Below are 14,150 nucleotides of genomic sequence, written 5' to 3' on the forward strand. Positions count from 1 at the left end.
CTTTGGCCCAATGAAGCTCATTTCATCGATTAGTATGTATCTTATATGCCTGAGTTCTTCCTGGAATTTTGCAAGAGCATTACCTTCTAAGGGCATAAGATCCTTTATAGGAAGGTGCAAAGCAGAATGGATTGTTGATGCTTGTATGTTGAAGGCAGCAACCCCTGTAGGGTCGAGGAGCATGATCGACGAAGGTTCCAGGCTTGCAAGGCGTATGAGCATATCTTTGATGCAATTAATAACGAGCGGGTAAATAATCCTTCCTAGAAAAATGATTAGAAATAATATTTAGAGCTTTTCTTTGCATTGGAGACAATGTAGTAAGGGTCGGCAGGATATGTCGATTTGTTTGAAGAATGCGGTGGATGGAGCGGCTATTCTCAATGAATTATATTGCACTATTTTGTAGATCGAATGGGATAGTGGTATGATTCCAGTTATGGGTGTCATCAAAGCCACGAAGACCAAGCATGTCAAGGTCATTTATGAGAAGCTCATTTGTAGGGTATAATTGGGAAAGTAATTCCCATTCATTTATTTCCATGGTGTCTGTTGGATTGGTTTCATGTATAGTTCAGGGATCATTTGTGGCAGATTCAATATCAGATAGTGTACGATGTCGATGCCAAGGATTGTAGAATGGACGAAATGTTTTCCAATTTGCGATGAATTCTGCAGCAGAATCTCCTATATCTTGTACGATATGGCGAAAAGGTTTGTATAGCATAAGCTCAACCCTGCAAAAGTCAGCGTAGCAAGGTTCTGTTGTGGATGGTATGGAGGAGTAACGTGGTACGACCCGAACAATTGCTTTTGTAGGCCTTTTTTTCCATTTGTTTGTTTTGCGACGAGGATCATATGACCAGGATCTTGCCAATTCTATTAGTGATGTGGACTCTAGGGTAGAAGGGCGTTGGATATATGTATCTATGATGTGCGGGGATGTCATGTAGGTGGTGTTCGTTTGTGGAAGGCGCATAAGAATTTTTTGGTTTACATTTAAAGAAATGAATGGCCGACTACATAATGTTAATGGTAATTTTTGTAGCATATGGCAGGTTTCTTGTGTTCCAATGTCACGATCAACAAGGGTTTCTGCAAGAAATTTTCGAAATGCGGATGTTGCTGGGTCAACAATGGGTGAAGCGAGGACAATTCTACGTAGCACGTGGTGGAAGCTTTCAGATTTTTTTTCTGCTTTGGATGCATATTTAGCGATATATTTTTGTACAGCGTGTATGGACAGTACTGGTTGGCAGTCAACATTTGCATGCCAAATAGATAGGATGGTAGGGTTATGGCTATTGATTCGATCGTCGTTGCGAGCAGGGGTGTATGTTTTTTGGCCATTGGAATCAATGAATAAGGCCGATTTTGGATGTAATTCCCACGGTGCTTTATAACGACATTGGAGTGAGGATCCATTTTTTCTTAGGCACGTGCTTTCTGAGCATTTTGTGTGACGTTCAACACAATTGAAAGGATTGGTTTTAAAGATTTGCGGTGTGGACAATAGACAAGGGTCTTCGGGATTTGTCCAAGCATTTGGCTGGTTTGAAGTCGAAGGAGCACGAGGGTTCCAAGCGGAAATATATTTGTCAAAGAACTGCCTTGCAATATCGACTGCTTCTGTGTCTTCCCAGTAGAGGTTTTCCATATCAGGTGCATTTTCTATCCAAAGGAAACCATGGATGTGCGCAGATCCCCTATGTTGCCATTCATACCTATCAAATATGCGTTTTTGTAAGATAATTTTGCAATAGGTGAGGAATTTTGTTTAGAGTTATTGGAGAAAAAAAAAATGCAGTAGAATGCGTAACTGTACCAGTAATCTTTTGTATTCAAGTGTTTCTCTAAGATAATCTCACGAAATGCTGTGAATCTATGGTGCATATATAGTGATGTTAAATGTGGGTTAGAGATAATGTTATCATTTCTCCACTTTTGTTGTTTTGCAATATCAGAAGGAAGACATCCGGGCATGATTGCATGAAGATCAGGCCATTTTGTATCAGCTGCACTTAATGTGAAGAAGAACGTCGGGCAACCGAGTTGAGATATCATGTTAGTTAGTTCATTTTTAGCTTTGTGCCAAAATGACCTTGTTCCACGTAAAGAGCTACCGAATCGCATGACTTGCTCTGCCAATTGTTCATCTGGAAATTGTTCTAATCGGATGTTCAAATCTTGAATAGATATTGGAAAGCTATCTGTGATGTTTTTTTTCACAAAAAACGACGTTGTTGCTTGACTGCGATGCAGCATCATGAGATTATATATGTAATAACGAAAGCGTGGGTGGTTTCCAAATATGTTGTCGTAGTAACGTATGAGATGAAGTGCATATTCATGTAGCTGCATTGCTTTCATCCTTGGCTGATTTGGCATTGCAGCGCCTGTCAGGAAAAGGGCGAGGAAAGCCATAGAGAGTAGACCTTCTGTGTTGTATTCATTGACTGGCGATAAACCAATTGTTGGCCACTCAATTCTAGTATCATATTGGTGGTTGTAAGCATGCAAATAATGGCAGATTTCTTGGATTTCTATATTTGTATTAGGTATGATGGGTACGAACGATGATATTTGGTCTACTGATGGGTCTGTGAAATCTTCGGTGAGCTCATGGGGTGGCTCAAGTGGAAGGCGGACAGCGGTTTCTGTAGTATTGGAATGGTGAAGGGAGGAGGAGACATCGGTGGGGATCGCTGGTAAGGATGCCAGTGCGTTGGTATCAATACGAACATTCTTATAGTATGGGTCATTTGCCAATTTGTATTCCAATGCAGTGAGAACGCGATGTCTACTGACAATGAAATCATAAGCCTTATGGTCATTACTATGACGCGTGACAATTAGGATGTCCAAGTGTTCAACACGACGTGGCAACATGTTTGCGATTTTTGTAATGTCTTGAGGAAAACAAATTGTGTGGCCACTGTATTTATACTGGCCACCGCGTGCATGTGTTACTTGCAGTATAGGGTTAACCCTAGCAATGAGCATTTCTTCTATTTGTGAAAGAGATGTAAGGGCAGCTGGCTGAGGACCAGGGTCCATGTTGTTTGATAATGAGAAGCGATTACCCTTTGTTTCAGAGACGCATTTGGAGCAACAATACATGTGGTTGGAATTGCGGATATGTATTCCAGGATATGATTCAAGACAAATGGAGCATGGGCATTTAGGTGGAAGTTTATCAATCTTTGCACAAAAATCTCGATGTGCTTGATTAGTATAAACATTGAAAGCATGTGCGAAGGAGGGGTTAGGGTAATGAGGCATGGATGTATTTGTTTGAGAGGTTTGCTGAGAAGATAAAGAGTCTGATAATTGCAAGGGAGGATTGTTTTCAGGGTGGTCCATTTCAGACGAGGAAGGTTGGTCAACCTTTTGTTTTTTGTGTTTTTGACATTCTGTGGTGTTTTTTTTTGCTTGGTAAAGCTCACGGCGCCGTGCATTTATTCGTTCTTTATTTGTTGCATAGTATCTTCGAGCACGTTCCTTATTAGAAGAAGAAGCCATTCGCAAAATTTATGGTACCTATAAGCAAGAGAGGGGAAAAGAAGAATGTTATTTGGAGACAACAACCATGTTATTGTATGAAAGCGAAAGAAGGGAAAAAAATGGAAGCGAAAGCGAAAGAAGGGAAAAAAATCTAAGTTCTGAATAGTGTTATGTGAATTTTTTTTATTTAAGTAATGTTTTTGAAAGAACGTATTAGTATTTTTTCTGTATACATGTAGGTAGTTTCATGTGTAAAGCTGATAAAAGGGAAAAAAAATGTGAATTTTTCTACTCACATAAAGATAGATACAATGGAGAACGAATACTTATTTCAATGGTATATAAGAAAATTTCATAAGAAGGCATGCAACAGTATATCTTGTAAAGTTGTATTTATAAAAATGGACAATAGGAATTTCCAAAAAGCAAGGAATACATTTTGCAATATTTATTTACAATGACGAGATGTTCTGAATTTCTCGAAGGATGTTGTTGCATTCTGTCGTGAAATGCAGCTTTTCTTCTTTTATGATAACGCATTTCAATCGTGGGACTTCTTTAAAAGTTTCTGTCTTCACTGATAGTGTGAAGATATGATCTGTCCATAGAGCTCTAGAGACAAATTCCTTGATCAGTTTTGGATTTGAAGATAATAGATAGAAGTCTTTGGCATTATTTCCAAGAATTGTAGATCCCGCGTCTTCAAAAGCAACAGTTGAAGCCAATTCACCAGTGTGATCTTGTATGTCGATTTTCAATAAGTATCTGTAATCACAGTCGCTTACTTCAGCGTTGCATTTTGGACAGAACCACATCCCTGTATTTTGTGGAATAAGTTTTTTCATGCATTTTTTCCCACCAATGATCGACGGGCAAGAAATGTAGTAAAAACTATCCATCCCAATTTTTGTTATTGTTCCCTTTAGCTGGAAAAATGTTGGTTTCTCTAAGGAATCCATACTGTAAATGTCAGCAATTGTTATTTTTTTTTGTTGGTGGCCAAAAGGAGATCTTGTTGTCAAAGATGTAGAAGCTGCAGTCGAACCTTCTTTTTTAAACCTTCTTTTTTAATCCACAGAGAGAAAGGAACATGAGGAGCAAGAAAAGTTCCTTAAAGGTCCAGGGAGTTTCCCTCTGGAGAGGCTGCTTGCAATCTTCCAATGCATCACAGTAGTGGCAAATGAAGAATTGGAAAATCTACAATCTGACAATATATCTGCAGCTGATGAAAATGGTTTGGGGCCTATGGCTGATGCTCTTATGCAGCTCTCAACTCTTTGTAATATCAATCTTTTGTATAAAGGAACAAACTATCCCCTAGAAGGTGCTGCTAGATATTGTTGCAACATCGATCAGGAACTTGCAATGAAGGTATGCCTCTTTTTTTTTTATGATTTATCAATGTTTAGTGTTGTTATGTTGTATTGAAAATATCGACTAAAATCTTTGATCATCACTTTGGCTATGGGAAATAGGAATTTTATTTTTAATCCATCTCTTATTTGTTTGTGATTGTAGATTGCGTGCAGTGTCAAATTTCCTTTGTCAAAATATCTCTATCGGTGATAATGACCTTGACAAGGACCATTTCTAGACGTGTTGTTCAGTCGCCTGCTACAGAGGAAGTAAATCAGCTCAATTTGTGGGAGAAAGACAATTTATTGATTGTTGAAATGTGCAATTCAAAGCCTGTACTTGATGTGAATTCCAACCAGCTTGTGATGTTGAAGAACAATAGTTTATTAATTGCAGTCGTGGCAAGAATTATAAGTCATTGGTATTTGATGTGTGCACACAATTAACTTAGTGATAGTAAGCACTTTGAGGGGGTTGGAATGGGAAGGCGAACATAACTCTCCTCTATTGTCTCAGAATTGCAAATAGAATCATTGATATTAGACAACTAAATAAACAAAAAAAATTCCCAGCTAAACAGAGATGCCTCTTTTACAATGATCAAGGCTTATAGTACAAGACTATGCCCAAACTGTACATTTTTTATTCAATGAGAAGTAAGCTCCTGGAATTAGTTAAAATGAATGTTGGTGAATCACCAATGGATGACTAATCTAAAGATGTGCAAAACGATAGCAAGAGAATGGTGAACCCATGAGCAACCAGGAGGTAGTCCATATAGTCTCATGTGGTATTGATGTGGAAAAAAATACATTTAGAAACATGTGCAGGCAGTGTAGATCAATAAGTTCTCACGTGAAGGAGATCAATAAGTTCTCACGTGAAGGCAATGTTACAGATACATTTGATGGCATTTGCAACTATTTGTTTTGAAGGTGTATCTTTCCAAGTTAAATACACCAAATCATCAGATACCAGAATGACACAGGTCTATTTGAGGCATTATATTTATCTCAAGTTTTATTAATTTTTCTATGCTAAGGTTAGCTACAGATTCCCAGCTAAACAGAGATGCCTCTTTTACAATGATCAAGGCTTATAGTACAAAACTATGCCCAAACTGTACATTTTGATTCAATGATAAGTAAGCTCGTGGAATTAGTTAAAATGAATGTTGGTGAATCACCAATGGATGACTAATCTAAAGGTGTGCAAAAAGATATCAAGAGAATGGTGAACCCATGAGTAACCAGGATGTAGTCCATATAGTCTCAAGTGGTATTGATGTGGGAAAAATACATTTAGAAACATGTGCAGGCAGTGTAGATCAATAAGTTCTCACGTGAAGGCAATGTTATAGATACATCTGGTGGCATTTGTAACCATTTGTTTTGAAGGTGTATCTTTCCAAGTTAAATACACCAAATCATAAGATACAAGAATGACACAGGTCTATTTGAGGCATTATATTTATCTCAAGTTTTATTAATTTTTCTATGCTAAGGTTAGCTACAGTCAGGCTTGAAAGCATTAGTAGTTAGACAATGGTGGCTTTGGTTCAAAGGGTGCTCTCAGCTTTAATTATTGAAGACGGCCTCCAAGAAGCCAGCATATTTCTATGTGATGGACAACAAGACAGCTCTGTTCAATGCACTAGTGAGGATTCTCCTTATGATACTATCTAGATTAGCAGTGACACTAAAAACACAAACAACCACAATGCCTCAGGTAAATGGCTCCTCAAAATCTCAGAATATATACCATGATTTAAAAAAAAATTGGGGAAATGTTACCTTGTAAGCCTTTTCCAAATTACGCATAGCATCCAAATTCAATAACAGAACAGAGATTAAACTGCATGCAAGATGATCCGAGAACAAGTAGTAAAGAAAAAATTACCAACACTTCCTCCAAGGTGCGTAGAATATTGAATTCAGGTGTGCCCTGTTCTCATAAAGGCGTTGAATAGCTTGCCTCGATCTTACAATTTCTTTTGCCAAATTCTGCCCAAGAAAATTTTGACCACAATGAATCAGCAAATTAATTGACAACAGGGGATTCAAGTTATACTAACTAGAAGCACACCTTGCAAGAAAAGTTCTTATTGAATATCTGGTATTAGACAACTAAATAAACAAAAAAAAATTCCCAAAGCTATACATTATACAATGGGAGGTCCTTGGTTCGACGCCTGGAAAGATTGTCAATTCGCAGACCTGTGGCTTCAGGAAGTGGACGAGTATAAGAGGTCCCAGATGATACAGAAGGTGATTCAAGATGAGCTCATAAGGCTGTTGGATACAAAAATGAATGAAAGAGCAGGAGAGCTTGAAACCAGAGTAGGTGAGTTGGAAGGCAAGGATAGAGAGATCTCTGCTCTGCAGAAATTGTTGTTGTTTTATCTGCAAGAGAGGTTTCTAATAGAGGGAGGGAATGGTGTGAAAGAACCTCCTTTTGATGCCCAAAGAAAACACAGTAAGGCATAAGGTTTCCTTTGCGTTTCCTTTGATGATACATTGACAAAGATTTTTTACCTCAAAGATGTCATCTTACAGGCATGGATATCATCTTATTCTTTTTGCTTGAAAAACAGAATGCATGCTGTAAGAATCATCCCACCCACAGCAGTGCCTGCAGTGGTACTGCCTCTTAAGAAAGTGTAAGTATGAGCAAGGCAAACTCAAGTCTTGGAAAATCAGAAACCTTGGATGCTTGAGCTAATCCATAACTATATTCTGGGGTATCACATGACAGAATGTATGACATTATTGGATGGGTTTGTGGGGTATGTAAATTGGAGCAAAATTCTCTTACCCCTGCCCATACAAATTCATGGTATGCAGAATAGTCCTCGAGATATCTTTAATCTGATATGTTCAAAGCCATGTATGATGTAACTATCTAGTTTCCTAGGACTGAAACAAAAAAAATTGTTGGTTTACTAATTGAAATAGATTGTACAATTTAAATAATCAGTTGTCTTTGTTAATGAAATGATATTTTTCTTTATTTACAAGTTCCAGCTCATCTGAATACTATGCCCTCTTTCCCATTTCATGGCAGCAAGAAGTTAACGTTTCCTCCATATAATTATGCAATCCCAATCATCACTTTGGGAGTAATTATTGTATACTCTCTTTTGTTGGTTTGTGAATAGGAGTGTAAAATCCACAGAGAGAAAGGAACATGAGGAGCAAGAAAAGTTCCTTAAAGGTCCAGGGAGTTTCCCTCTGGAGAGGCTGCTTGCAATCTTCCAATGCATCACAGCAGTGGCAAATGAAGAATTGGAAAATCTACAATCTGACAATATATCTGCAGCTGATGAAAATGGTTTGGGGCCTATGGCTGATGCTCTTATGCAGCTCTCAACTCTTTGTAATATCAATCTTTTGTATAAAGGAACAAACTGTCCCCTAGAAGGTGCTGCTAGATATCGTTGCAACATCGATCAGGAACTTGCAATGAAGGTATGCCTCTTTTTGTTTATGATTTATCAATGTTTAGTGTTGTTATGCTGTATTGAAAATATCGACTAAAATCTTTGATCATCACTTTGGCTGTGGGAAATAGGAATTTTATTTTTAATCCATCTCTTATTTGTTTGTGATTGTAGATTGTGTGCAGTGTCAAATTTCCTTTGTCAAAATATCTCTATCGGTGATAATGACCTTGACAAGGACCATTTCTAGACGTGTTGTTCAGTCGCCTGCTACAGAGGAAGTAAATCAGTTCAATGTTAAATGTGTGCCCTTCTAAATGAAATTAAGACCTGCCCTTCTTTTTTGATCACTAGGTGCCTCTCCTCTGTTCAACTGACATAGTGGGGGTTTCCTAGTACTTTGAGATAATGGGGACTCTCGCACGATAAGGTGATGAAGATGCAGGCTCCCTTTAGTTGAATATCAGGACGTCAATGACGGCAGTGAGCTTCTGGGGTTTCTATGGTATAGAAATTGGTTCAGATGTTGGCAGTTTTACCAGAACATTGCAAACCAAAACCACCCAAACAAAAAACCAAATGTATTTCCTACCGCAAACTTGTTGGCGAATCTATGGCACCCGAAGTTTTTAACAAAGATTGAGGCATGTTGGTCTGTGAGGAGTAGAGTAAGGGAAAGCGTGTGAGAAGAAAAATAGCGAAAGGGGCCAGCACCAAGTCTAAAGACTGGGTCTCTGTGTGCAAGAAGTAATAAGCCGAAGTTCCTAAATTTGTGTGCATCACGTTGATAAAGATAAAGCGACACCTGTTCTGTTGAGGACGACGAATCTTTAACAATGTCGTGAGGAGACCTCATAAAAGACTACATATTGACATAACAAGGAATCGAAAGGACCTGTGCTTGTAGAATAAAGGTAAAGAAAAAGTATACACGTCTGTAAATGTAATTTTTTTTGGATAACATGTTCATATGCTCTGCCCTGTAATGTATGGTTGTCACATTTGGTGATGCCCAAATAACCAGCGGTCGGTAGCTTTGTCAACTGCACAAAAGATGAACTTCTTGAATCTTCACTATCTTCTTTTTGGCTCTAGATCCAGCAACACTGTGTGGACCATTAACTCTTCTCCAAATTGATGGTGTGCATGTTTCAGATACTCAAACAAAATATCCGCCCAAACTCACTTCAACATTTCCTTTGCTAGTTTTGGCCCTATTTCCCATGTACAAATGAAGAAGATCCCCTACTTCTGGGATCTGCTAGTCTGAAAAAAGCCAAAGCAATAGACACGCCATCAAAGTATTTAAAACACCCACAGGTCAGATTATTTGACATGAATAAAGACAAATAAATTATTTTTTTCCTGAATGTAAACCTGGGGCTGGAGAACAAAATCCTGACAATGATGGGAATTAAGGAAGATACTCTTCCTACCGTTTACTCTTCAGTAGCAAATGGAAGACATGCTGCAAAAAATGGAAAGATGTTTTTGATAATATAAGAAAGAGGGTAGAAGTATGAACAAACAATTCCCTCTCCCTAGTAGGTAGAACTCTCCTCATTCAACCTGACATGTAAGGCATTCCGATTTATCAAAGCTCCAGTGTTCTGGCACCACAGAGAGTGATCAATGAAATAGAAGGCATCCTTCAACAATTCCCGTGATATCAAGCCCCATTTGAGCTGGAGGTGCAGGGATAAGAAAATTGGAGCAAATGAAGAAAGCCCTTTGTGCAAAAGTGTATTGAAGTGGCAAGTTGCAGCGCTTGCAAAGTCGACAACTCACGTTCAAAAACTCACATTCTCACCCTGTATTCTAGAATTCAATTAAAAAGAAAGTGTATTGGAGGCTATTAGTGGAAGGTGAGAAGCTTTGGATCGGAATCTTAAAAATTAATCTAGGTAACAAAAGCCTAACATCATTAGAAGGCCAATCCACTCTCCCTAAAGGGGCTCATCGATATAACATTATGAGCAGCAAACATTTAGTTGACATTGGACAATCATGTGTTTTGGGGTGTAAACAATGGGAAGAAGATAAAATTATGGGATGATGCATTGACATCAATACAGGGTCTACTCTGAGTTACCTTAGAAATGAAGAAATGTGGTTGAATTTATGCAACAGATTACAAGAAATGAAGAAATGTGGTTGAATTTATGCAACAGATTACAAGAAATGAAGAAATGTGGTTGAATTTATGCAACAGATTACAAGAATTTAGTAAAGTTACTCTGTATCTTGGTGAAAGTAAATTTGGTTTCAGTTTTCAGTTGCTTAGTTTTCAGTAATTCACTAAGTAGTTGCAGTGTTATTTAACATACCACTGTGAACATCCTCATTGGCATAAAGATCATGGTATAGTAACTTTGGTTTCAGTTTTCAGCTGCCTAGTTTTCAGTAATTCACCAAGTAATTGCAGTGTTATTTAACATACCACTGTGAACACCCTCATTGGCATAAAGATCATGGTATAGTAAATTTGGTTTCAGTTTTCAGTTGCCTAGTTTTCAGTAATTCACTAAGTAGTTGCAGTGTTATTTAACATACCACTGTGAAGTAAATTTGGTTTCAGTTTTCAGTAATCCACTAAGTAGTTGCAGTGTTATTTAACATACCACTGTGAACACCCTCATTGGCATAAAGATCATGGCATAGTGGGACTTATATCCCTCATTGGCATAAAGATCATGGCATAGTGGGACTTATATGTGTTCATATCAAGGCTTCACCTCTTCATTAGTTGTTATTAGATTATAATTATATATGTCTTCATATCAAGGCTTCACCTCTTCATCAGTTGTTATTAGATTATAATTACAATTATTCTAGGTCTTTGCCCATTTACATTTACATGCCCATACAAAGGGATCACTAACATAATTAATTATAATAGCAACATCAATGGGAGTTAAGTGCTGGGGATTATATTCCCATACAAGAATCAATAACGTAATTAATTACAATTACAATGTCAACGTGGGTTAAGAGTTGGGGAACGGGATATTACAATGTCAATGTGGGTTAAGAGCTGGGGACCAGGATATTACAGTGCTCGCTGAGGAACCAGTCAATCAGGTCTATTGCCTATATATGAAAATGACCTTTTAACTTTATGAAAGATATCCCTACGCCTTAAAATGTTAAGAAATGTATAAATTTACTGTAACTGTTTCGATTGCCCAAAATCTCATGAGAATACCTCGAGTGAACATACATGTCAAACTGCATCTATGAATCTAAGAAAATTGTGCCAAGCTAGAACAATTCACCTACAGATGTCTATTTGAAATCAGTTAAGTGTGTATCATGAACATTGACAACTTGACTACATCAGTCGTTTGAAGCAAAGACACACATAACTGAAACAATCTCAAGCCTACTATCATGGTTCATTGAAAACAAATTTTAGGTAATTTATCCATTCAAACAATCAATGTCCTGAAAGCCATCCGCATGAATTAAGCTATCGTTACAACCAACTTGTTCTTTTTGCCTGCTGATAGAAACAACAATTTATCATCGAAAATATCAGTTGCTTCAATAATTTTCCCCTCGTTGTCTACTCTTTGGTTATTCATGTAGAGACCTCCTTGTCTTAATGAGACGCTTCACTGTTGCTTTAGTTGGCAGCAACCCGACTTTCACAGATAAATCCACCAGAGATGAACTCAACACCTCATTATACGACAACAAGGAGGATGGTACTTCATTTGCAATGGCATCAATAGTTTTCCATTCTAAGTGAGTCTTTGAACCATGAGCCGAAGCCTATGTTGCCCTCAAGGCCTCCAATCCTTCTTCACCATGAACGAAACAATTCACTTCTTCAGCAAGTTTGCTTGGAACAGAATTGGGGACGTACCCAAGCTTTCTCATGCCTTCTTCAAGCTCAGAAAATTTTTCCAGGATCAAGAAAGCAAGCTTTTTCAAAAATACTATCACGTTTGCATCAGAGATCCCAATAAAATGTTGGTAAAACTTGTAAGGGGAAAGCATGGAAGCAGAGAGCCAAATCGCCCCATCTTCTGACTTCCCAAACTTGGTCCCATCACTTCTCAAAATAAGTGGAAATGTCAACCCATAAGTCCCTTCTTGCTGAAGAACCCTCCCAATCAATTCAGTCCCTGCAGTTATATTCCCCCACTGATCACTTCCCCAATCTGAACCGAAACATTCTCATTCTTAAATAGGTGAAGAAAATCATAACCATGCAGCAATTGATATGAAAAATCAGTGAAGCTCATCCCCTCCTCTGACTGCAGCCTCTTCTTCACACTCTCCTTGGCAATCACGGTGCCCACTCTTGCATGCTTCCCGATATCTCTGAGAAAATCCAGCAGCTTGAATTATTTCCACCAATCATAATGATTTATCACTATAGCATAAGAATGACGAAATCCTAAATTTCCATCATGGATATCATTCGTCTGCCCTAATAAAAATAAAATATAAAAATTCTTGAAATAACTTGATTTAAAATCCATGATCACAAGACTCTGTTAGTAATTGATTTAAACACTATCAACAATAAAAATGAACTCGCACACAAGCAAAGCAGTAAACATACCATTATAAATAAATTACAGATACATGTACCCTCATTTTTGTTACTACACATTCATTGCATGGAGGAATACAGACACAATGTAGCAAAGAAAAAGCATTTGAAAATATCATTCTGGACTATACAACTAATTGGTTTGTGGGTATCGATCTGCAAACCTTCACCGCGGTCATCTGCACGGAGGGCTATACAGACATATTTGACTACCCCAATCATAGAAAGAGTCCAAAACATGAGGCTGAGAATACCCAAATAATCTTCCTCATCTGGAGATTTCAAGTTCATAGACGGGTACACGTACAGTGGAGAAGTGACCAGACCCCCAAACGCCACTCCCAGCGTTTGATAAGCTAAAACAACCGTTCTCCATATGCCCACACTCTCCCCTTCCTGTAAGGAATCAGGCAGTTTTAGACATACATATATTGCCTCCCTCGTTATCACAGACACCATAAATTTAATGCACTAAGGGTTGTAGTTATGGCTTACCTGGACTTTAATCGAGTCTGCAACACCTGATATATGACCACCGAACATAAATGTTTTGGCATTCATAAATCGTCCTTCTTGTTAGCACCCAGGTTGTTCCCTATGACTCCCAAGGGAATACGGCCGGGGTAACCACTAACAAATCTTTGGATCACAGTTTCTAGCCAAGCTGTGATCAGAGAGGGCTCTCTCTTTATGATTTGTCTCTGTTATGATGATGTTTTAGGCTAGTTATTATACTCAGGTTTTGGTTTATATTTTGGTTGAAGGATTTCTTTCAGGTCTTATGACATAGTGTTTAGATGGTGAAATACCATTGGGCAATGGAGTCTGGAGTTGTGGAATGATCTGATACGCTGGATTGGTGGTGTTCAAACTGCAGGGCCTATTGTGTATTTTTAGACAAACAAAATTAGCTTAAATAGTGATGTATGTCAACCAACAGAAAGCAATTAAGAATTTTCTGTTAAATTGGTGAGGTGAAAGTGTAGCACGGTGCACAGGAGCAAAACTTGAATTCCTGGGACAAAGGCCAACATGAAAAATGTATTCTGAAAGTGCAGCAATTAAGAATTACACTTATCTAGATTACAGCCGAAGAAAACATTCATAAACAACATAGATTGAACTCAGGGTACTCAGTGAATAAATCCTGAAAGTTATTCTTTTTCCTTGTTGATTAGCATTGAAAATCAGATAACATATATGAATTTTAACAAACAACTAATTGACAGAGAGAGTTACAGAGACTTATTGTATGGTGAAATACACAGGAATCCAGCAGTTATCAAC

General features: G+C 38.0%; 1 pseudogene; it reads right to left on the minus strand.

The window, feature by feature from the left end:
• Positions 1 to 11,763: 11,763 nt before the first annotated feature.
• LOC149256595 (tyrosine--tRNA ligase, chloroplastic/mitochondrial pseudogene) lies at positions 11,764 to 13,424 on the minus strand (annotated as a pseudogene).
• Between the last annotated feature and the right edge of the window lie 726 nt (positions 13,425 to 14,150).

Source organism: Pinus tabuliformis, chromosome 7 (genome assembly GCF_031772625.1).
Source record: "Pinus tabuliformis cultivar Carrire ecotype Pingquan chromosome 7, CPIR1, whole genome shotgun sequence".
In the NCBI taxonomy this organism is placed as follows: domain Eukaryota; kingdom Viridiplantae; phylum Streptophyta; class Pinopsida; order Pinales; family Pinaceae; genus Pinus; species Pinus tabuliformis.